The sequence below is a fragment of the Daphnia magna genome, linkage group LG9 (genome assembly GCF_020631705.1).
Source record: "Daphnia magna isolate NIES linkage group LG9, ASM2063170v1.1, whole genome shotgun sequence".
Lineage (NCBI taxonomy): Eukaryota > Metazoa > Arthropoda > Branchiopoda > Diplostraca > Daphniidae > Daphnia > Daphnia magna.
In genome coordinates this window covers 5494129-5516242 of record NC_059190.1, presented here as the reverse complement: position 1 = coordinate 5516242, position 22114 = coordinate 5494129, and the positions used below count along the sequence as shown (strand labels likewise).

The 22114-nt window shown below is 45.9% G+C and overlaps 1 non-coding gene and 2 pseudogenes across 1 annotated transcript; 1 reads left to right on the top strand and 2 right to left on the bottom strand.

Moving 5' to 3' along the window:
- Window positions 1-2558: 2558 nt before the first annotated feature.
- On the top strand, window positions 2559-2631 carry Trnak-cuu. Its single transcript has one exon. It is a non-coding gene; the product is annotated as a tRNA-Lys (tRNA).
- Window positions 2632-7277: 4646 nt separating this feature from the next.
- Window positions 7278-8134, bottom strand: LOC123475970 (annotated as a pseudogene).
- An 8589-nt stretch (window positions 8135-16723) lies between these two features.
- Window positions 16724-17736, bottom strand: LOC123475969 (annotated as a pseudogene).
- Between the last annotated feature and the right edge of the window lie 4378 nt (window positions 17737-22114).

Genomic DNA, 22114 nt, shown 5'->3' with positions numbered 1-22114 from the left:
GGAATCTGATTCTAAGTTTCTGATTACGTGGAATCTATGATTTAGATTGCCTTCTGATTGGAATGAAAATGTATAACGATTAGACCGATGTCTGATTACATATATAAAAACAATGCCTCACTCTGGCAAGCAATTCTCAGACGAGGCTCTTGGTTGCCACGTCTCTTACACAACATGAATTGATGTGGTAGTGGGTCCCACAGTAACGTGCTGATCACGATATGCATTGTACGACGCTTGTATGTGGAGTAAGTTCCTATAACGGTAGCATTTGAAGTGCGCTAAGTGAGCACGTCGATGGTTGGTAAGTAGAAATTCGTTGAGGCGCGGCGCGTAGCATTATTACTGCTTTCCGCAGCTACTCTGCGTCGAAGGATAGGAATCGTTACCGTATTCTAGCGAAAATCAAGACATTATTGTGTCCTTGCTCCAATGCTCCTCTTCCGAACCTTCTGTTTAATATTCTTACTTTTAAAATTTGATTTTATAAATTTAGTTATTTAATACTGACATTTCATTTTTTAGGACAATCCAGATTACCAGTGACACTGTGATTTGTTTCCAGTAAGTTGCATGTGTGTAGTTTACTTGTAAAGCAAAATAATTTATTGGTCGCCTATAACTAGACAGCGATGCTGTGAGAAAAGTTAAAAAGGTTTTCCAAAGCGATGTAGACATTTTGATTAAAGAAAAATTGCGGCGGGGAAAAAAACTATTTCTTATGTACTATAGAACGCCCCTGGGTGGGCTTGAACCACCAGCCTTCCGGTTTTTTTTTTTTTATTTAAACGATTTATTGTCACAAGTAAGATTTAAATTGTTTTACAGATACGTTGGGGCATTTGTGGCATTTGTGACATGAGTTGCATGTTGTGGCAAAGGAGGAAAATTACAGTGAACTAATTACATTTCGAGGCGGAATTGATGGAGGACAAATGATTTTGGTGGAGATGAAGATTAACAATATGACATCTGGAGGGATGAAGGGGTTCCAAGAGATAATAATTATGATGGGAGAAACTTGTTGTATAAAGGAAAGAAGGTATCTGTGGAGAAAGTTTTGTAGGAATATTTAGGGTTTAGAAGGTGACGTCTGTGGAGAGTTTTTTGAATGAAGGAGGCGTGACCAGAGAGACTGTATTTCGTTTATGGCTGGGGTGAAGTTTTGGCTGCGGCCAGTCCAGACGGTGATTATGTAGGATTGGATGAGGGCCAGTATTTTCTTTTTATTGGGCCCATTTCCAACGTCTCCATTGATTGCTGATTTCAATGGTTTTAGACATCCGAGTTTTGTCAATTGAATACGGAGCCATAAACTGATGTCAACTTTCTCTTTACAAAGTAACATTAGATGGTCGTCAGTTTCTTGGCCAGCATTGCATAGAGGGCATTGGTCGTTGTTTGAAAGATTGAGACTATTGAGACGCATTTTGGTGGGAAGCTGGTTATGGTTAAAATCCCAGACCAGTTCGGCGTTTTTCCCTTTGATTTTGGCCACCCAACGCCAGATGGAAGCCCAGTCAAGGTCCGGTTTCGCAATCTCTGTTCTCCCTGGTTGCCCTATGTTAGCGATCAGGTGATTGTAGGTGGCGCGGTGATTCGATACAGTTGACGATGTGAAGATGCCAGCTTTAAGTAGATCGGTGATGGTTGAAAGTGAGGTAGTGAAGTATGGATGCGATGAATGGGTTGCATTAAACCTAGGCTGGGTGATTTGTGGAAGGAGGTTCTTGAGATGTGGCCCCAACCAATAAACAGTTGCAGTTCTCTCAATAGCCTCGGGGTGGATTAAAGATTTGAAAATTTGCCGAGTGAAAAGGGACAGGAAGAATGGAAAAAGTAAAGTGACACCAAGCCCACCTTGAAGCCGGGGGCGGATCAAAACATTTAGGGGTGGGTGCTCTCTTCGTTGTGCCCAAAGGAATTTGTTGCATTTTTGTTGGAGGAGAAGGGCTTGGGTTTTGTTGCAGGGAAGTACGTGGGCTATATGAACAAGTTGTGACAAGACATGTTGTTTAATGAAAAGGATGCGACCATAAAAAGTGAAATGACGGTGTGTGTTTTTGATGAGAATATTTTGGATGATGTTGAGCTGTCTTTGCCAATTGTCTTTAACTGTTTTTTTTGTTTCGGAAGAAAAAGTAATTCCGAGAACTTTTAATTCGTCTACTTGAGTTATCCAATCATATGGCCATTTACTTTTAGAATATGATTGTTTTAAATCGCCTCTATGGGGAATCGAACTCTTAACCTCAGGAACCCCAGCCGACTCCGCTGCCCACTGTGTCACTACAGGGCGTTGAGTTTTATGTAGGGTCCAGATGCCTAGACCAAGTAATTTTGTCTTCCCCTTGTTAATGCGTGCATTTGTATTTCATTTGTTAACAGCCGAACGCGCTAGCCAATTGCGCCACAAAGGCATATATATTATGATGCTACGAACATTTGAATACGTTACATGTATTCCAGTTCTTTACTCTGTCAATGAAGGGTTTCACAAACAGATGTTCAACCAAAAATTGGTAAAATCCTTACTGTATGTTTCTAATATTGTCTGTGCCTGGCTAGCTCAGTCGGTAGAGCATGAGACTCTTAATCTCAGGGTCGTGGGTTCGAGCCCCACGTTGGGCGTAATATGTCTCTTGTTATGTTTTCTTGTGTATTATTTAACCCAATTGAACAGATCAACACATTTTGTGAAAAAAAGAATGCAAAATGTATACATTTGTGTTACTTACTATGCTATTGTGTGTTCCCATAGTGTAGCGGTTATCACGTCGGCCTAACACGCTGAAGGTCCTCAGTTTGATCCTGGGTGGGAACAGATGTTATTCTAACTTACCCCGGTTTGCTCGAATGTTTTCGATATAACAGCAATCGCGCTCTTATTCACTTACAGACTGCGACAAAACTGTTATGCTGATAATTGTCAGCTCTACACAGCGTTGGTGTTATCACGTTGAATATACTCGCTGAAGATTCTTAAACACTCATTTCCGTAGCTGTGAAATCTGTACGTATGAAGAAATTCACTATAAAAATGAATCGAGGTCTCTGCTCTTGCATTTCTTCTTCTTCTTCTTCTTCTTCTTCTTCTTCTTCTTCTTCTTCTTTCTTCTTTTCAATCACGTGCTGGTGGTGAGATGCAGGTAGTTAAGTGCCTTCCTTGTACGGTTCGTCTTCGGCAATATCGGCTAACTTGGTGACGTGTCCAATACTCCACTCACCACGCCGAAAATTCTTGTTAATCTACAATACGACGTCGCCCACCTCCAGATTTGGACGCTTTATGTTCCACTTCTTCCGTGCAGCCAAGGACTGCAAATATACAGTCTTCCACATACTCCAAAACAAATTTAGCTCCCGTTGCAAGTAGCGATAGTGCTCTCGAGGCGAAGCATCGTCGAAAGATCCAGCTGGCGGATTTGACGTCGGTGGCCGATTTAAGAAATCGTTCGGAGTGAGCTAGCGTAGGTCAACGGCCGGGTATTTAGAAGTCCGGCTACCTCATACAGCAACGTGCGGAATAAATCTTCGGTTGGGTATCGAAATTTGTTCCCCTCTTGCCCTAAGGCGTTGTACAGAGCCTTCTTGGTGGAACGGACCAGTGACTCGTGCGTTCCCCCAATATGTGGGGTCTGGGCTGGCTGAAAGGTCCATTTGATGCTGACTTCCTTCAGGAACTTCGGAAGGGCTTCATCGGCATACATCTTCTCCACTGCTTTTCGTAACTCTCGTTTGTGATCAAGAAATGCTGGCGAATATAAGAGAGGAGGAAGTCCGTACCAACATGCTTGAGGTGTTCATGGAAGGCGATGATGAGCCTTTCGGTAAATGGATTGCTTCCGAGAAGTAGAGGTGGATGCAACTGGTCATACGGTAGTTTTGCGCGCCCAGCACGTCCTCGCCCAAGCCGTAACATGCCATCTGGACCGAGAACAGGAGCCAAGGCCTGCAAACTGGAAGTAGAGTGGAGCGGTTTGCTCCTCTTGAGACGATGCAACTCCTCTTCGTATACCTCCGACTGACACGCCTTGACCAGCTCCTGGTATTTCTCGTCCAGCTTGGCTAGGGCTGGAATGTCGTCGGGTCCTATTCGAATCTCCTTCCAAAGACCCGCATCTCTCTTTACGGCAGCAGAATATGATCGGCTTGAGCGCATTTTTTCAGTCACGGCCATCCATGGAAGATCCACTAGCCAGCTATCTTCTGATTGAAGTAAGAAGTCCGGCCCGTTCAACCATACGGACGGCATTGTCTGTTCATCGAGTGATGAACGAGTGGCGAGATCAGCTGGATTTAATACTCCTGGTATAAATCGCCACTCTTCCGGCTCCGTGATGGTCTGAATTTCTCCGACACGATTGCTCACAAAGACTTGGTAGTAAGCTGCGGTCGCTCGGATCCAATTCCGGATCGTACTGCTATCCGTCCAGAAAAAACGCAGCTGGATCATTGGCTCGAGGATGGAATGAACCGTTCGAAGATGGCGAGCACCCAGCAACGCAGCATTCAACTCCAACTTAGTAACTGAAATAGTTTTCTTCGGTGCAATCTTATTGGCTGCCTTGACTTGGCGCACCAGGATCCGTCCATCCGAGTAGACAACACGAAGATGAATAACGGCAGCATAAGCTTCCTCCGAAGCGTCTCCAAAAGCGTGAAGCTCAACCATGGAGATCTTAATTCGATCGGGAAATAGACATCGTGGCATCTTCAACGTGTTGAGCAGCTCTAAAGAGAGAAACCAGTTTCTCCACCAAATTTCGTCGTCACCAGCGATCAAACCCGTCCATCCGAGCCCTTTGAGACCCAGAACTCTCAAACGGATCTTAGCCATGACGATAAAAGGCGATGCAGTCCCCAACGAGTCGAAGACGCTGGCCACTTTGCTGACCAGATCAACTTTTGAAAACGTGGAATCTAGCATCTTGTCCACTTTGAATCCCAGCAGATCAGCTTTTGGATCACAGACGATTCCGAGCACCCTTTCTGTGCCTTCACTCGTGAGCGGATGAGAAGAGGATGGATCAGTTGCCGGCTCCGTTCTCGATACTGCTCACAGGAAATCACTGGAATTTGAAATCCAGCCTTGGAGGTTGAGATCTGAGCTGCTCAATGCATTCTTGACGGCGACGACTTCCTCAATTGCTTCTGCTACGGATAAGGCGGAACCCAAATAGTCGTCGATGTACATTCTCTCCTTGACAGCCTGGATCACATTTACTGGCACTCCGGCGTCTTCCAAGATGCGACGGACTGTGTAGATAGCTACAAACGGTGACCAGTTGACTCCGAATGGGAGTCGATCCATTCAAAAAACAATTGGCTCAGCAGGGTCCTTCTCCTGCCACAAAAAGCAGAAGTAGTTACGATCTTCGCTAGAAAGACGAAAACGGCTGAACATGGCTTCGATATCCGAGGCCCAGGTAATCTCTCCTTCACGAAAACGGGTGATGACGGCGGCCAATGATGTCTGCAAGGCTGGACCACTGATGATTGCGTCATTCAGACATTTCCCTTTGAAGGCAGCGGCGGCGTCGTAGACTACTCGTAGTTTTTTTCCTTTATATACTCCGTGATGTGCTAGAAAGTACCGAGCGCTAGCTGGATCCGGAACATGGGATGCGGAACCCTGGTCTAGGTATTTCTGAATGGCCGCTCGATAAACCTTCTCGAACTATGGTTGACGTCTGAAACGGCTCAACAGGCTCCGAAATCTATTCTCCGCCATCTGACGATTGCTGTCTAAGTTGGGCTCTCCCTCACGCCAGATGATTGGTACCTCATAACCAACTTCTAATCGTTTCGTTTTTTCCTGGACGATCTCGAGGGCTCGCTTGTTCTCGGGTAAGATACACCCAATCTGATGTTCAGTTCCATAGTCTTCGGTATCGCAAACCAACTCATTTCCGCGGCGAGATTGGCTAACGAGGTGCCTCCGGATATCTTGCAGCTCCGAACGGATGTGAAGTTTACTCGACCTTCAACAACACCTCGCACGATCCACCCGAACGCCGTCTTGGAGGCAATGGGCTCTTTCTCCGCTCCAACTCTTGATTCAATGACCGCTACTAAATGAGCGTGATGTAATCCAACTAAAATGTCAACTCCTCCTCCTGTCTCCCCGAGCGGTAGACTCGCTAAGTGGGACCATTGGGCTTTCTCCTTATGCCAGTCTGTCACAGGTGTTGGACTAGCCACCTTCTTCATAGTGGATCCTTCCAAAGACAGGATCTCTCCATCTACGGCTTGAACCCGAAACTGGATCCTTTTCGAACGATAACGAGTGATTACTCCACCGGCTCCATCCACGGTTAGAAACTGAGGTGGCCCACAAAGCCTCAAGGCCTTGGCAAACGCACTGCGCATTGGTGTCAAGTCGCTTCCTTCGTCGATAAAAATGTTGGCTAAAACCCAACTGCCATCTTCGGCCATCACTGGTAGTCGTAGCATACCCATTCCTACCCGTTGTGGTGCACCAGTCCTCGCTGTCGTAGGTCTTGCTTTCTCTTCACTCTCCTTCTCTGACGACGGGCCTTCTCTGGTGGAGCCATGCAGCAACTGATAATGATAGTAATCGCAACCGGAATGCTTGCATAGCCTCCGTCTGTCGCATTCACGAACTGAATGCTTGGTTGAAAAGCAGCAAAAGCAAAGACGTCGACGCATGCAGAATGTGAGACGCTCCCCGACGGAAAGTGATTTAAAATCCTCACACTCAACCAATCGATGCTCCTTCTCACACTTAAAATGGAACGGCTTACTGTTAAAGCGACTAAACTCCCCTTTCTGCCCGTCAAATTACTTGGCCGAACTCTGATTTGTCCGGGCTTGACGTTTCTGATTAAACTTTTTGCTCGAGGCTGGATTGACCTGGTCTGCTGCTATGCTGAAAGCGTTTTGGTTCGCGGAAGCGCGAGAACACAGCCAAATCCCGAAATCATCCAGACTTCGATCTTCAATCCGTCCTCGCCTCCCTTCATTCCAGGCCAATCGATCGTACAACTGAAGCTTCAAGCAAATTTTCTCGATCAGATCCGTTGTGCCGGTCTCCCCGATTCTGCTGAGATCGAATAGATGAGTGCGGATCCTCTCCGCAAATCGCTTGAATGATCCCGGATCCTACTTTGGCTCAAGCTTTCCGATGGCTTGATGATGGGCTGCTCTCATGACGTCACGCCGTCCACAAGTCTGTTTCAGACGAACAAGAGCTTCGATACAAGCTGGCAGTCTCCACCTCCAAGTCCGTAGACTAAATCCAAACAGTCTCCACGTCAATATCTCTTCAGAAGCGCCAGCTTCTCTCCGGCTGACTTAGGAGTGTCGTGTACTAGCGCCCTGAATAGATCAATCAAGGAGAACCATTCGAGCGCCTTTCCTTCGAAACCTCTAGCTCGACCGACACGGATGAACGCACGCTATGAGTGGTGACAACAGGTGGAAGCAGGGCCGCACTGTATAAGTCGATCCATGTGTCAGGATTTTCTTGATTGTTGTTGATGTTCATTCGACGTTGCTGATTCAACCCATCCTCGGCTGGAGGAAAAGGACGTTGACTAACAGACGTAAGCTGGTCCTCTTCGGGCGGCTGATTCCTTCTTGGCTTCTCTATTCCCAACAACCTGAGGGCATTTTGAGCTTCATCCGCTTCCTGCCAGGCCCGATCCACTCGTTCACGAGCTTGCTCTGCTCTTAGCAACGCGCTGGCGATCTCTTCCTGGCGAGCACGTTCCCTTCTCTGCACTGATGATGGGTCGATTGGAGGTGTTCCGTCGATGACCGATTCTGCATCTCCTTCTCGGCTGGTCAAATAGACTTGTGCAGCAGTGGCCAGCTCACTCGAACGTGTGATGTAGGTTAAGTGATTAGAATCTTGTCTTTCGGCCTCAACGTCGTCGTCTTGGATCGACAATATCTCGGAGTGCAGCCGTGTACTCTCCAGCAGCAATTATACGACGTTGCGTAGTCTCAAGGCTTCTCTTGAACCTCTTACATTGATCACTGACTCGATCTGTCTGTTGGTCATCGTGATCTGGCGACGCAATATCGCTCTTCTTGACTTCATGGCTGCTATTCTTTCGACGACCTCCTCGTTTGCTTCTTCCCCGCCAGCTGGCGACCCATCGTCCATGTTGGGCACCGAACGAAAGTGCACCGACGTGCTATGAGATGGTAAGACCTGAGATGAGATTCTGAATAAAGTCGATAGCCAGCAGGGAGACCCCTCTAGCAAGATATAACGGCCGGTTGAAGACTCAACTGGCTGGATTAATGAATGTAAAGATGTAAATAAATCTTGTATGGAGCAGTAGGGAAATCAGCTCCGGTTCGAAGGACCAAATGTTATCACTAGACGAGAACCTGAAAATGATTGCAAGTTGGGTCAGCTGTTGCGAGCAGCTGACATGACTAGAACGGACTAGAAAGTCTGTGACGAAATGTTGCGTAATATTCTTTGGAGTTGAAGGTTCCTAATAAGAGAATTAGTTAGCATAGTGAAAGGGAAGAAAATCATGATGCGTTATACCTGGGAAATAACAGGACACACATACACAACAGAAACAAAGAGTAATGATCACTCGCACAAGTTGGAAAGATGACAGATCAACCTGGTAAAGGAAACATTTAATTAGAAAGAGGCACAGGTCATAACGATAAGTGAACATTACCAATGATGTGAAGAAAGGACATGAATCACAATGTCTCACAATCACAGGCCAAAATATAATCACGAAAGATTTCAACTGAATCAACAAATTGGTTTAGATTCAAGTACACATAATACGGACAATGAATTATCATACCTGATGTAATGATAGAAATATCACTAAATGACATCAAATAACCGCAATGATAGAAACCAGTAAATCTGTCAGAGAACAGAGACTATGCGTTCGCTCATTCAAACCACGCTTTTAGCAGACGACAAAATGGTGATAAGACTGACAGAGAGAGAAGAAGAAGAGGGGAGATATAAAGAAAGGCGCAAAATACAATTAAACGTTGCCAGATCGGGGCAATGCGGTTTTCGCCGATTCAGCATTTAATGAGGAAACAAGAAATAACTATATTACCATTTGTTGTAAAGAAGCATTTTCCCTTAACGACTCTTCAATCAAGTAGTATTGAGCTGGGTCACAAGCAGTTTCCATGAAAAGGCCACAGCTGGGCCTTCGAAAACGTAAGTAACATTTCCACAGGTCACTCCAAGTATTTTTTTTAAAGTCACCAAGCTCGTCACCGTTTCTCTTAACCTATTCGTCTATGACTGACACTTAAGCCACCAAATATTTTTCCATGGGGGTTAGCTCACAACTTGCTGTGCTTATCGAACCCTTTGCTGAGGACAAAATTTGCGATGTGTTGTGAGGACCAATATTTTCTTCGTCAACTTGTGTAGTGTCAACTGGATGGGGGATAATACACTGTTATTTTTTCTTCGTCACTGCTTGAGAGTTTCCTTTTCTTTATCTTTGTTTGCCATGACCCCGACCCAGTAACCACTAAAACGAGTCTTCCAGCACCAAATCTATTGCAATATATTTGTAGTCCTTTTTTGACATCTTTTCTGATCATCTTCCTTCATATGAAGAAACTGATTTAAACAACTGTGAATACATTTATAAAAAGATGAAAAAATCAAGTGAAAAAATAGCTGGACAATGAAATATTCATACGTTTCCACGTGAGGAACAATCTCAGAATTAAATATAAAATTATATGACACGGAATAGTGTAACATATTTATCCTCTTTACGTAAGCAATGTAAAAGAAGTCAAATGATGTAACAAGTTCTGAATTGTTTAAAAAACTGTTTTGTAGTTTTAAGTTGTTGGAAGGCGTCCATTCAAAAGATTTCTCTGAAACCTATCCATATTTAGCGGCGTTGACGATTAATGAAATTCTGTTGCACTAAATAGTGTTTCATGTTACTCATCGATACATAACAAATTTAGAAGATGTTAAATTATACGATAAGTACTAAACTAAACATTAACTCTTTGATGTTTTTAAACTGCTGGTAGTCATGCATTTATAAACTTTGACTTTAAACTAACGATATTTAGCGTTGTTTACATTTTATTTTAATGAATTGGCATAGTGGTAATGTAAAGCAGACGACTTTTTCTTTTATCAGATAAGTTCATTTATTTAAGATCATTGGCTCATTTCGTGAGCAGAAATATAGAAAAACTTCTGTCGGAAGAAGAAAAGAACAAAACAGACTAAAGCGTCTCTACCGTCAACTAGAACATGTAGATCACGAAGTCAACGAACCCAAAACTTTAAGAATGGAAAACCTACTTGAAACTTCTACTGAACTGACCACATTTGATGCTTATCAAAATTTTCTTATCGATGAAGACTTGGAAGGCAGTTTCAGTATATCATCTTTTGATAGTGATGAGTTTTTCTCGTCAAGCAACGACGAATCAAGTTTAGATTTTAGAGAAGAAATTTTTATTAGATCGCAAGATCTGATGATGGGAAGTTGGAGCTGAGCCATTTTCTAGCAAGATGGGCATTATACAGACAATCCACCGATGCTGCAACAAATTCTTTGTTAACAGATTACGGGAGTTAAAACAACAGAATAGTTTTTTAGTCATCTTCCTAAGGATTCTCGTACTTTACTCTATACGCCAAGAATATTACAGCTACGAGATATTGCAAAAATAAATCCGTCTCGGGGGTGACGGATTTAACTTCTAAAAACAACGAATAAACAATTGTAGTACTTACGCTTGTGTTGACTCCATTCTGATGCCAGGCGGTACGGTTTGAAGACGGCTTCCAGTGGGTATTGTAACGTTGGACGAAGAAAAGGACGTAACGATGGCAGGGTGTGAATCGTTTATTCAACTCATCCTCAACACTAACAAGTTGGTTACACAGCTACAAGAGAACTAATACCGTCTCCAACACTTACAAGACGGTTACAGAGCTACAAGAGAACTAATACACACGCTAAGGTTGGCGTGGGGTAATAAAAGTGAAAACATCAGCAACCAGTTCATGAAGAAATGTGAACTGGTGCAAAAAAGGGAAACCAGGTTGAGAGATAAGGTGGGGGCATTGACACCTTGGTCAGCGGAAGGGGGCAATAAAATAATAAAAGATATAGCGAAAAAAGGAGGTCAATGGTGGGTGGAGAAATATGAGGTTGAACACACTTAAACTAAATGCAGTTAACTTAATTCTATTTAAAGTCTTAACTCTAGCGGGAGTCCTTACATAGCTCCCTTTCCTACAAGATTGCGTCCCGCAATCAGCATTGCGTAGGGCGGTTGGGTCGTAAGGGGGTCAGTTATTCTTCGGCGGTTCTTCCTTCGTCACAAGGGGTGGATGACCTCGGCCAGGGCTCCTCTTTGCGGCTCCACGAATGATTCCCGGATGTTTTCAGCTCACCGATCTCCCATCCGTACTCTGGCTCCTTTTGTGCGGGTAACCGATAGCTGCGTTTGACATACCGCGCTGCTGCCAGGTCCTCTTCGTTGGAGTCCAGGGAGTAATGACTGCTGACGAAGCTGACATTGCATTTTCCGCTACGAAGCCTCGCGATGCTGTCGTTTAGCGCTGCCATGTCTTTGTCCCTTTCCTCGACGTCACTGGCCGGTGACATACAGTATGGTGAGGGCCTGTGTTCGAGTAGTGCGACTGGATCTAAGGGGAGGGTGGAGGTGCCTGAGGAAAAGGAGTCTTCTTCCCAGGGGTCGTCTACCGAGAGTAACGAGACTTTGTCGATGTCACCTGAGACGTCTGCGTCGTACATAACCTCGTCGTCGTCGGGGTTGTCCGCGCAATACAGGATGTCCTCTTCGTTATCCGGGCAGGCCACCACGTATCGGAATTCCTCCATGTCAGACGAGTAGTCTGCGCAGTAGAGGATGTCTTCTTTGTCTGGGTCGGGGATCCAGGCCGCTTGTCCACCTTTCTGGTTTTCCCGATCATCCGTGGATGGAAGGGGGGAGATGTGGACCTTAGGGATAGGGTCCGGTAAGGATTAGGAAGGCTTGGTATCGAAGGGTTGGTGGGGTGTTATGGGGTACATGGGTATACTCGGTACGATTTTCGGTGGGTTGATTCTAAGAGACACTAGCATAAAATCTACGACATTGCATGATACATGGGAAAATTAATGGGGGAAATCAACGCATGGGGTTTAAATACTAGGGACGTGAGACGAGGGCTGCTGCTTCTCTGTGTTGGGCATCTTTTCTGTCGCCGTCCTAAGCCAACGGGTTTCCACGAATGGGGATGGCAAACGAGTTGGGACCTGTTTTATCCATCGCCTTTCCTCGACATTGTCGTGTGTCTCCCATCCTTCGGCACGTTGCTGCATCCACTTCGATGGGGTTGCGGCCGTAAGACACTTGCATGACATTGCATGAAGTCCTTGTACACTGTGGTGGTGGCTACCCACATGCTACACGTGTGGCCAGCAAAGCGTTTATCTTCTGGTAGTGTAGAGTAGATAGCGTACGGAATGGGTACCGGTGGAGTGGGGGCGGCTTCAAAAGAGCAGTCTTCCTCCGTGAACTCCACGAATCCCAGGTGTACCGCACCATCACAGTTACACACGGTGGCATTAAATGCGGCCAAGGGGGTAAAAAACAGGAGGGTGAGGAGGGAAATCAACAATAATCTAGGCAAGCGAAGATACGATACGGTGAATAGCATGAAATAACGAGTAAAAAAAGGAAATGCATAGCAATGATACATAGGGAAGTAACGGATTTTATTCTACAACAGGGAATGTAGTGAAAAGGCACATGGTTAACTACGCATGATGAACGGTTCATATGGCTGCTACTCAGATTATATTTAAACATCTAACATTTATACGAGGGGATGCGCTACGTGTCACGGCCATTGGGGGGTCTAAGGGTGCTCCATGGCCGTAGGCCAGTGCGGCACTCGAAGCGGGGTGCTATGGGGGGACTGGTGGGGCTACTGGCTCTAAAGCCGTGAAAGGAATCGTTCCGGGGTATATAAAGGGAGGTATATGTTTGGTCCTTTGTGGAGGTTTGAAGTTATCGTTCCTTCTGGTAAGGGGGGTTGACCGGCGTCGAGGTCTATCAGATCCTGTTCTTCCTGCAGAGCGTACTCTTCATCCGTTGGGGGTGGTACTTCTAGTTCGTTGGTGAGCTCCGGTGGTATGGGGTGATCACGGCTCTCTTGGAAATCTACGCAAGGTTCTTCCTTCCAGATCATAGATTCATACAGGGGTTTGATCCTGTTTACGTGCACCAACTGGGTCTGTTTTCCCACGCATTCTTGAATTTCCACGGTGTGGTTGTTGTTGATTTTTGTGACGCGGTATGGTTCCATAAAACGGGGGATGAGTTTCTTGCTTGTGCCTGTCATTGGCGTTCTTACGTCGATTAACACCTTGTCACCGATGTTGAATGCTTGCTCACGAGCCCGCTTGTCGTACTGGGTCCTTTGCTGTTCCCTGGCTTGGGTCAAGATTGCTTTAACCAATACGAAGGCCTCGTGAAGACGTTGCATTAGCTGGCTTTTGTAGTCGGATGGGATGATGTTTGCTTGCTTTTGTAAAAATTGGTCAATGGGCACTACTGGATCGCGGCCATGATTTAGGAAGTAGGGGGTTTCTAGGGTAGAGGAGTGTACATAGTTCCTGTAGGCGAACCCAACTGGTCCTAGCAATTCTTCCCAATTAGAGAAACTCTGTTCCATGTATTTTCGTAGCATTTCTACTACGGTTTTGTTGAATCTTTCGGTTAAGCCATTAGTCTGTGGATGGTACGCAGTGGTCCTCAACTGTTTAATTTGTAGTGTCTTACAAAGTGAGGAGAACAGCTCGGACGTAAAATTCGAACCACGGTCGGTGACAATGGCCCTTTGGGTACCATGATACAAAATGACTCTATCTGCTAGCGCCTTGCTCGTTGAAAGGGCGGTCTGGTCTGCTAGAGGGATAATTTCTACCCATTTCGTGAAGTAATCAGTAATTACTAGGATGTGATTGTTCCCTTGCAGGGATTGTGGTTGAATTGGCCCTAAGAAGTCTAGCCCTAAGACCTCGAAGGGTCCTGAGGTGAGGTCTAGGGGGTTTAAGAAGGCCCGAAGATTCGATCGTCGTTGGAGGGCACATGGTTTACAAGCGAGGCAGTACTCCTTTACGTCAGACAGCATTGTTGGCCAGTAGTATTTGTCTCTAATCCGGAGCCGCTAATAAGTCTCTAATAAGTCCGCTGGTATGCCAGATGGCCGGATAGAAGGGAGTCGTGATACTCGTTCAATAGCTGTTTTCTTAGGCTGAAGGGAACCACAACTTGTTCTTGCACGAACCGTCGTCTCTTCTTTAAGATGGGCTCTTAAGTACGACACAGAAGGCCACCGCAATGCCATACAGCTCGATTTCTTTCGCCCAAATCTGGTCTGTATTCTCTTCACTAAGGATTCCATGTTCTAAGTAATTTGTTATGTCCATACATAACGAATCTTTTTTCTGTTCGCGGAGTATGGCGTCATCTTCTTCAGCGGCTGTTCGAACTAAAATAACCGGAATCCGGGATAGAAAATCTGCATTCTCATTGACTCGACCCGGCCGTTACTTTATCGAGTATTTGAGGTTACCCAACAATATTGACCATCTTCCTAATCTACCCGTCTCGTCTTTGAACGTCTGCAGCCACTGCAGCGGGTGATAGTCACTGATGATAACGAATGGCTCGTCCTGAAGGTAATGGCGGAAACACTTTATACCAAAAATCACCGCCGCGGCTTTCTTCTCGATGGTAGAGTACTTGGTTTCTGCTTTATTCAGGTGTCTACTGGCGTAGGCGATTGGTTGGTCTTTTCCGTCGTGTAATTGGGACAAAACGGCTCCTAGTCCGTAATCGCTGGCATCAGTGTAAATTAGGAATTCTTTAGTGAAATCCGGGTAGGCCAGAACAGGGTCGGTCATCAGGCATTTCCTAAGGAATTCGAAGGATTTTTCTTCAGCGGGCCCCCATTTTATCCTGTCCTGCGGTTTACCCTTCGCTTGATGTATGAGGGGGTGGGCGACTGTGGAGAACCCCTTGATAAACCGTCGGTAGTATGACACTAACCCCAAAAAGGATTGCATCTCTTTAACGGTAAGTGATTTTCTGTAATTTACTAGGTATTCGATTTGGGCGAGGTCTGATGCTACGCCATCTGCTGAGATGACGTGGCCGAGGTACTGGACAGATGTCTCTAAAAATCTACATTTTGATAGTTTCACCTTGAGGTTTGCCTCTTCAAGTAAATAAAAGATTTTCCGCAGGTTCGATATGTGTTCTAAGGGGGTCTTAGAGAAGATGATAATGTCATCTAGGTAAACCAAGCAAGTCTTTCCTATCTCTTCCTTAAGGACAAAATTCATCAATCGTTGAAAGGTTCCTGAGGCGTTAGTCGAACCGAAGGCGAGCCGATTCCATTCCTACAAATTGTTCTCAACGATGAACGCCGGCTTCTCTTTTGACTGTTCGTCCATTTCTTTTTGCCAGTACCCTGATGCCAGATCTAAAATGGAAAAGCATTTTTGGCTTGTAACAGGTCAAGGACGTCGTCAATGCGAGGCAAGGAAAAGGAGTCCTTCGTGATCGCATTTAGTTTTCTGTAGTCAATGCACAGGTGGTCGTCTCCTGTTTTCTTCTTTACTATCACTATTGGGGCCGCCCAAGGGGAGAGAGAGGTTCGTATAATATTGTTTGCTAGTAGTTCGTCGATGATTTTTTTGCAACTTCCCGTTGACGGGGGGATGCTCTGTATGGCCTTTGGCGGATGGGCCCTTGCCACAGAGTGTCGATAACGGGTTTGACCAGGCCCGTGTTCCCCAGATTGCATGTTTGAAATGCGAAGATACTTTGTTTTTCTAGGAGCGATTTGCGCAATTCCCCCTTTATGGTTTCCGTAATATCTGGGAGGGAGGCTTCGAAGATGGCGGGGTCGATGGTGGTAGGCTTGGTGGAACAAGATGCTATGAGTGTAGGTGGCTCTAAAACCACATGACCTAAGATGGTGTAGCGAGGAAGGGAGATATTGTGGTTTGTTCCGTTAACTATCACAATTCTGAACATCCCATTGTCACGTTTTGTAGAGACGAAAGGGTCCAGTCGAAGACCGGCGGGTAACCGTGGGTTTTTTACTAGAAAACAGGCAGTGTCGAGAGATAGCTTGACGTAACTATTCTCGCTCTCCACCACGCATGCGGATAATGGAGGTATTTTTGTTTTAACAGCCACCATCATTGTAGATTTGTCATCGTTTTGGAGTTGATCAGACTCCCTCACTCGATAGACTCGCCTCTCACGACCGTCGATCATAAACTTATGTTCTTAAAGAGCGTATAAACCTAGTACGCATTCTTCCATAATTTCCGGAACGACGATGAACTCTTGTTGAAAGGGTTCACGGGGCCTCTCGTCCTCGACGAGAACATCTACTGTTACGGTGCCCTGGCAGGCCAGGCGCCTGTTGCTTATATCGAAAAGGTTTACGCTACTTCTCTTGTGTGTCTGAACTCTTCCATTTGTTGCTGTAGTCTTTCGAAGAGTCGACTACTAATGAGGCTTTTGCCTGCTCCACTGTCTACTAACGCTTTGAATGAACAATTCCCTACTCTTAGTTCAATTCTGGTGGTGGTAACTTGGGTGGACACGGATTTGACAAATTGTTGGGGCTTGGGGCACCCACCGAACGGCCCAACAGTTGATTCGCAGGTTTCTAGTTTTCCGCCTGCGACCGCAGGATGCCGGCTGGTGTCGCTGGAGTGTTGGCATAAAGCCCTGATGGTGGAGGGGGTCTTGGGTTCCGGATGGTAGGGCAGAAGTTATGTCGGTGCCCTATGTTTCGGCACAGGCGGCAAAGCTCGTTCTTTTGTTGTAGCTTGGTGAAACAGTACTTTTCGGTGTGGAACCCCCAGGTGTTGTGGAATTCGCAAAAAGGGCTGCCCTTTTAAAAGCTTCGCGCTGCGTCTTGTTCGGGTCTCTCTGTCTTCCACCAACCTGAGAGGGCCTCTGTGCTAATTGCCTATTCATTTCTGCTAGACTACTTGTAGTTCCACGTTGTATGTCGTGGCATTTTGGTCAACCTTGGTGCTTAAGTGATTTAGGGCTTCCAGCACGCTGGTCAGTTCATTTTGATGGGTTGGGGCGTTCGTTGATGAGTATGCTGCATGGATTCTAACTCTCGTCTGTGATTCTTCAATAGCTAATGCGGTAAGTTCGATTTGATCTATAAGCGTCTCGAACGATGCAAACTATTTATACTTTAAGGGGATTTGCAAGTCGCTAGGTAGACCATCCAGAAACCTGTCCATCATCATTTGCTCCCGGGATGCGGTGGTAGCTGAATCTAATATTCCATCCATAGGATAAGCTTTATGGAACGCCTTACGAATACGATTTGCGTAGCGTCACATGTTTTCCTCCGGCTCCCTCTTCATGTTGTGAAACTCGACAGTCCTTTGCGACCGCGTTTCGGTCGAGTGGAAGAGTTTGAAGAGTCGTGCTTTCACTGCTGCGTACTCTTGGGATCGGATAGAGTTGTCTAACTTGAATGTTTCGAATTCTTCAGCAGCCTCTCCGTAGAGTTTAGAGCGCATTAAGCGTAATTTCCTAGCTTCCTCGAAGTTAGGAGCCTAGATCGAAGGCTGATTCCAGGTGAGCCGCCCAATCGTCGAAACGACCAGACCTCTGACGATCGCAAAAGATTGTTACTGAACCAAAGGCTTGCATTGCCTGTTCCTGTTGTGCCCTCCTAATTTTGTCGTCTATGGCTACACTTGTTACGGATGAGGGACAGCTGGTACTTGTGGTCCCTGTGTGTCGGGTGGAGGGCGGTTGTGTGTTCAACCAGTGTGGGTTTTGCTGCCCACTGGATGGCGGGTTGACTGGTGTCGAAGCTACGAAACCTGGGTGGGCAATGCTCTGGGAGGGTTGTCCAGATGGGGCAAATGGATTGGTGGGGGGCATGTTATAGCCCCACTGTGGTACGGGTAATGGGGTAACCCCCAGTGGTGTTGAAGTCGGGTACGGGTTGGTGGTTCCTTGTAGGGTGTCTGTGGTTGCCATTGGTTGGTTGTGCTCTGCTTGGGCAAGGGTTCTCGCGGTACTTACCGCTGTCTTCGTGTCGACGCCAGCTTCTAGGAGGCGGGTCAACTCTTTTTCGTACGTCTCAAAGAACGTGCTCGCCTGTACTGGAGACGGTTTGCTTGCACTCGCCCCATACACGGTGAGCACTGGCGTAAATGACACCTTCCTGTTTGACGGTGTCTTTATCGACGAAGGGCATGAGGGGCTGGACACTGGTGTTGGATGTAGGGTGTGGGAATGGGACATCCTTGGTGAGGCGATTGGCAAGCTAGTCGAAGTCGGAGGTGTGAATTTATCTGTCTCTTGGCGGGGAGTGGGCTTCCCGGTTGTTTCCTCGATTGTATCGGGGTCCGAGGTCGTCACGGGGCTAAACTCGGTTGGATCGGGTAAGTTCGGGTTAGGTCTGGCAAAGTCTGGGTTGGGTACGTCGATAAGCCGCTTCTCGGTGCTCTGTACTGTGTCGGTTCTCAGCGGTGGGGTTGGGGCGTCGATAGATGGGACGGAATCACTGCTGTCGTTCGAACGAGGTAGAACTTGCGTGTACCCCGTCCGTAGGTTTAACAATTCAAAAAGTCTGGCTGGAGTATCGAGGGAGGGGTAAAGCGCTAGAAGGGAAAGCAACGAGACCCTGGTGTGCTCGTCACTTAGGCGGATTCGGCCGTTAGCTTCCAGATGATGCTGGAGCTCGAAGATAAGCTCGTCTTCCGGGATATCGTGGATGCGGGAGTGCCAATATTGGCTGTGGAAAGAGGTCCTTTTTTGGTTACTAGGTGTGAGGGAAGGGTCTGCTTCGTGTAGGAGAGTACTTGCCTGGCGTAACAGCTCTCTTGTCTCCTCCTCTGTGTCATTGTCTTTAAATAAGGACTGTGCGTGGTTCCGGAGTACGTTCTTTTGCCGGGCGAATTGTGTTTCCCTTCGGTCCGTGTTATTGGGGATATCGAAATTTGCTAGGGGGCTGTTGGTTGGGGTATAGGTTTTTTGGTCGGGTGCCCAGGTGTGCCCACTCGTCTTCGTTTGCGTGTTCCCGTACTTCCTGTGGCGTGAAATATCCTTCTCCTGACCCTTGGCTACCCTTACAGCTGTCTACAAACTTCTCTAATTGTTCGTAGATGTATTTTTGGTTTGTTACGGTTTTGGGTGGTCCTGGGCCTGTCCTGAATGATGGGAAGGATTGACGGAAGGACTTCCCCCAAAGCTTAAGAAGTGGAATCTTCTTTTCCGCGCTGCTCTCGTCCTTAACCATTACTATTTTTTAAGGATGGTATGCAGGTGGTACCGAAGCTAAATGGGTGAGGCGGTCTTTTCTCCCAATTTTTGGTCTGCGGGAGTCAGCGGGAGTAGGCGTGACTTAGCGTGAATGCGTTGTGGAACAGTAGTAATGGGCTTAAAGGTCTCCTGGCTTGAGAGCACGCAAAAAATCCCTCTTCGTGAATTTCTACTCCCGCGTGAACGATCTCCCTAAGTAGTCTATGCACGAGTATGAGTGACATAGCAAGGATCAGAAAAAACGGTTTATTTTTTTCTTAGGATTTCCGGGTTTCGGGCGCATTGTGGAACAGTATTACAGACTCATAATATCTTCTGGCTTGAAAAATTCGCAAAAAATCGCTCTTCATGAATTCCTACTCCCGCGTGAACAATCATGGTTCCCAACCTTCCCAGGTAGTCTATGCACAAGCATGAGTGACGTAACAAAGATCAGAAAGGACGGTTTTGTTTCTGGCAATTTTAGGGTTTCGTGAGTCGGCGTGAGTCAGCGTGAGTTAGCGTGACTTAGCGTAAGGGCATCGTGGAACAGTATTATTGGCTCAAATATCTTCTGGCTTGAAAATACCAAAAAATCCCTCTTCGTGAATCTCAACTCCCGCATGAGCAATCGCGGTTCACTGCACGGCAGCATAAGGGAGTGGTGTTTAAACAAAAAAACGTTGGTTTCTGAATCCTAAATTCGTCGCTGGACGAACTCGAAAAAAAAAGATGGCGTCCGTCAACCAAGTGGGACATAAATAAGCTAGGACGACCCACACGTTCAATCACGCTACGCAGAAAACTACCCGACGCATGTCCGTTCATTGAATGTGCATGCGACGCATAGTGTCCGCACCACGGAGCCTGAACGAGTGAATCATCTTTTGTAGCAGCGCGAGGCAGTAAAAAAAAAGGAACGAGGTCACGGTTCGACTTCGCTGCCACCAGATGCAATAATTAATCCGTCACGGGGGTGACGGATTTAACTGCTAAAAACCACGAATAAACAATTGTAATACTTACGCTTGCGTTGACTCCATTCTGATGCCAGGTGGTACGGTTTGAAGACGGCTTCTGGTGGGTATTGTAACGTTGGACGAAGAAAAGAACGTAACGATGGCAGGGTGTGAAGCGTTTATTCAACTCGTCCTCAACATTAACAAGTCGGTGACACAGCTACAAGAGAACTAATACCGTTTCCAACACTAACAAGTAGGTTACACAGCTACAAGAGAACTAATACACACACTAGCTAGAAGAAGACTGGCAAAAAGAAATCGTGTTTTGGATTTTATACCACTAGTTGGCTTGGGGACGCTAAGGTTTGCGTGGGGTAATAAAAAAGAAAACATCAGCAACCAGTTCATGAAGAAATGTGAACTGGTGCAAAAAAAGGGAAACAAGGTTGAGAGATAAGGTGGGGGCATTGTAAACCTTAATCAGCGGAAGGGGGCAATAAAATAATAAAAGAGATCGTGCGTAAAAAAGAGGTCAAAGGTGGGGGGGAGAAATATGAGGTTATAAACACCTAAACTAAATGCAGTTAACTTTATTCTAATTAAAGTCTTAACTCTAGCGGGAGTCCTTACAATATAGACGGAAAAAAGTATCATCACGAATTTTAAAAGGCTTGCAAGACCAACTACGACGAATTTTGATGTTTACCCTCAGCAAGCCAGTGCAATTGTTAAGTAATATTAATAAATTTCCGTTAACAAGGAGTAGTAAAAGTGTATGCGCACGCGATATGCGTAGCGCACGTTAGTCAGACGCAGGTGTTCAATTAAGTCTTAGCCGATACGTCGATGACTAACGGCTACTATGCGGATTACACTACTTGAGGAAAATAATATGAGAAAATAAAGTATATAGGGAAGTAAATTGAAGGGTAAATTGCGGATACAATAAAATAAAAACAAGAGTAAATATAAGAGAACAAAAATGTGAGCATAATAGGTAAATGTATTTGTAGGCCTTCTTTACATCGCTCCCAGTGGTACGAGATTACGTCCCGTAATCCGAAATCAAAATGTGGTGGTTCGTTGAGTGCCCGAAGTGTCAGAGTCTTCCATGGGGCGACAGCATACTTCCAAGATGATTCAAAAAAGACCCAAACAGTAGCAGATGCGTAAGACGACTAAAACCACAACTATAAGGAGGAAGCTTATGAGAGACTTTGGTGATCTTCCACCAGCTGGTATAATGCTCTACATCTGCGGCTGTCACTAAAACACTTGTCGCACTAGGACGATGATTCAACGAAAAGTCAGGAGGCGGGTGTTCATTCATGGCGGCCACGACATTCATGTGGTTAAGTAAAATATCACTTTAGGCTGGGTTGCTGCGATGATCGTAGTCGAAGGATTTTACGTCATCGTAACGGAAGGAATGTGCTAGCGTTTGTTCCGGCAATACAGTTTTGGGGTCTATCCTTGGTTGGTTGGTGTTGTTAGGGAAAGCGTAAGGCTTATCCTTGAAGTTGACGAAACCATTTGTCCAATCGCATGGGGAATATTTTACTAATTCCCAGCCATCAAGATTAATGGTATAATTGTTAAATTTCGGGTGCGGTACACAAGACGCGATAACAGTCTCAAATGTGGCATTTAAACTGAATCACAATGGTAGTCTGTCCAAAAGCTTGTTATTTCATGCACTGTGGTAATTTTAAATGCGAAGCGGCAAGCCAACTGTTATACCGAGTGGCTGCAATTGCTCTTTCATGTTTGGCTTTCCGGGCATTACATTCTAACATTTTAATCATACTCAATAA